The sequence below is a fragment of the Hipposideros armiger genome, unplaced genomic scaffold (genome assembly GCF_001890085.2).
Source record: "Hipposideros armiger isolate ML-2016 unplaced genomic scaffold, ASM189008v1 scaffold_207, whole genome shotgun sequence".
Classification (NCBI taxonomy): Eukaryota; Metazoa; Chordata; class Mammalia; order Chiroptera; family Hipposideridae; genus Hipposideros; species Hipposideros armiger.
This window is the reverse complement of record NW_017731557.1, coordinates 67,244-70,735: the sequence shown is the minus strand read 5'-3', so window position 1 is coordinate 70,735 and position 3,492 is coordinate 67,244.

Genomic DNA, 3,492 nt, shown 5'->3' with positions numbered 1-3,492 from the left:
ATTTTGGAAGTTTTGAGTCATTATTTCTTCAAATATTTTTCCTGTCTTCTTCCTTTTCCCTCCTCTTTGTTTAACTAATTTACACATATGTAAGACCTTTTGAAATTGTTCCCCATATCCACGAGGCTCTGGTCATTTTTTTCCTATTGTTCGAATCATATACAGTAAAACCTGGATTGCAAGCAACTTGGTTTGCGAGTGTTCCGCAAGACAATCAAACATTTCTAATACATTTTAACTTGGTAAATGAGAAATGTCTTACAATACGAGTAGTTTGTTTCCAGAATGAATTATGCTCGCAAACCAAGGCATTCCTCTACTTTCTATTGATCCATCTTCAAGCTACTGCCTTCAGAGGACAGCCACAAAAAATGGAAACATTGTGTTCCTGGCTGCAACTTTCAACTCTCCTCCAAAAATTGCCTGTTTTTGTTTGTCTCCAGAGTGTCAGGTAGTTGTTTTTATATTTCGTCTAGACGTTATAACTCTTATTTGCAGCAAGATCAGGATTTTAATGTTCATTTCCGAATACAGTAAGCAGAAACTAAGTAATATTTTACCTTGAAGTTAGAATAGATTTAACTTAATCCCTTACAATTTACACAATCATATTCACAGACAGTTCTTGATGAATTAATAATCATAATAACTTAAAGTCTGTAAAAAGAATTAAAGAAAGGTTAAAAACTGTTCATTATATCACACTTATTAATGAAGAAAAAAGCTCATACATTTACAACATTTTTCATTGATTTGCTCCCAGTTAACTAGAAAGAACTTTCAATGCCTTGGTTTTCTTATCAGTTAAAAAAAAAAAAGAGTTAGACTATATTAGCCTGTCCTGAAAAATATTCTACAGTGATATGAGATGTTGCTTGCAAAAAGGTTGTGTGGTTAAATATATTTGGGATCTGTAGAATTAAACAAAATTGACTAGGGTTCTTTTCTGTAGTATTTTTATTTTTTTATTATTAGTTTCAGGTGTACAAAACACGATGATTAGATGTTTACACCCTTCACAATATGATAATTCCAACAAGTCTACTACCCATCTGACACGATACATAGCTATTATAATACCACCATATCCCCTATGCTGTACTTTATCTATATTCAATTACAGTTGACATTCAATATTATTTTATATTGGTTTGGGTATACAGCACAGTGGTTAGGCATTTATATAATTTATGAAGTGATTCCACCAATAAATCTAGTGCCCATCTAGATTTCTGTATTTCACATCCCTGTGATGTAGTATTTTTCAGCCTTTAATATGCTGATGCATGCTATGAGTTTCCAAAAAGGGGACAAGATTGATATTACTTTATTTTTGCTTTTGTCTCAGGCTTTAACATGGGTCCTTATGGTACTGATCCTGTCTTTATTTAAAATCTTGTTATTTTGCTCATCATAGATTTTTTACATTGATTTGTCTTTTAAATGCTATGTTAGAATATTGTTTATCTTGATTACTGAGTTTTTTGGTGCCTCCTTAAATTTTGCCCTGGAGGAAAATGCCTCCTTCTCCTCACTCCAGTCTTGGTGCTGACAGCAGCTGAACTGATAGATTTATTAATACAGCTTTGTATTTCTTAAAGCATGAAATCAAACAAACTCACTAATTTACAAGACCCTTTATGGCTTAGCTCCTATCTTATGAGCCCCCATCTCCTCTCTTTCTCTACTTTAAATGAATATTCTGTCACATGAATATTCTGTAATCAATCCCCCCTCCAAGCTTTGTTCCTCTTCCACCCAGACCAAGACTGTGTCCTCATTCCCATTTCTTCTCTTTAGCTAATCCAAATTCTTCCTCAGCATCCTGCTCAAGTCTCACTTCCCTCTTACAAGCCCCCTTGACCTCCAGAGGGGGCAGATTCCCTTCCTTTGCTGATTTGTTGTTCATGCCTTTCCCAGTGGTCCCACACAACTTGGTCCTGAATTATATGCTCCCTAGGATGGTTTCTTGGTCATTTTATGCATGCATGTCTTGTCCCCTCTGTGGCCCAGAGCACATGTCTCACTCTCTGTATCATTTTAGCACAAAGCCTGGGTAAAGTCACACAGGACTTACCAACTGCTGTTGACTTGATAGGTTACTCCAGAATTCCCTCAACTCACTCTTGTTCCCTAGACTCTTTGCTCTTCTCTTGTTCTTATCCACAAATCTGTGAAGATCCATAATCTCAGGTTTACTTGGTTTCAGACTAAACCTATGCTCATCAGCTTTGAACTCAACTCTAAATTCTAGGTATCAACATGAGGCAAAATTTTGAAGGCATTCCCCCTTAAGAATGTGCAAGTTCATGAACACTTTCCTGCAAACACTCTTCAACTCACCACATGTAGATCTAATGCCTGTGGTAGACTGGGTCCCAATCTGCCTCCTACAGGTATGAACAGCAGAACTTTTCCTTCTAGAAAATGTAGGTATCTGACCAAGGATGCACCTGATGGAGTAGTGGGTAGGATGGTGTGTGTTCTTGCACCACGTGTCTCTATTCTATAAGCTATCGGTGAGAACCTAACACCATGCCAGGCCTCCTGCCCCTCATGCTTATATCTGTACCAAGTGACTTGCTGCCTTATCTGCTTAGAATGTTGTAACCAGGAGCGAATTGATATGTAAAGGGCTCTTAATACCTTACTGAAGGTTTTCTCCAGCAAACAAACATCTGAAGCTTAGATGAAGAGCAAAGGGCTCTGCAACCAAGAGATCTAATAAAGGGAAATCTGATGTAATTCCTCTCAGGCTTCTTTCTATTAAGTTTGTCTTCAATACCAGAAAAACAGCCCATATTTTGTGCAAATAAAATCATAATAGGACAGCTAATTGATTCTCTGAATTTTTCTTTTGACTCTATTCATTTCATTAACGAATGCCTCATTCTGCTGCAGCCTGGAATAAAGGAGAATAATCTAATGTTGGTTTGCTAACTAATTCATTGTCTTCAGAAGGGCCGTTCTGGGCCTTTAGAACTGGCAAGTAACTGCCAAAGCTGGTGTTTCATGGTATGAGCAAGCAAGAAAAAATGCTTGGGGGAGGCTGGGCTGCTGTTAAATGCCTGTCAATGCTGTTTTTGTCCTCATGGTGCCTGTATTGTTGTAAAAACACAGGTCTTGGGAATGAGATTCCTATGTCAGCTGCTTGTTCAATTGAGCTGACTTTTTGCAAGCTCCCAAGATCCTACAAGATTAGTCCCTATGGCCACAATANGTTGGCTCTGTTGTAATTCTGAAGGAGAAAAACCTCTAATGAGAAATTTGCAATTAAACAGTGATTTAGTTGGTTTAAACCCTTTCAGGAACAGAAAAATAAACCTACGATTTTATTGCCCTGTAGTTTTGCAATAGCTGTCCTGACTTTTTACGGTAACCTCATGGTCATTGCACCAAGAAGCAAGGGAGAAAGTTCTTGGCACGTGAAGGAATGGCCTCATGAAGAGCCATTTTCTTTCTTTCTGGCCTTTGGATTCTCAAGGAGGCTGT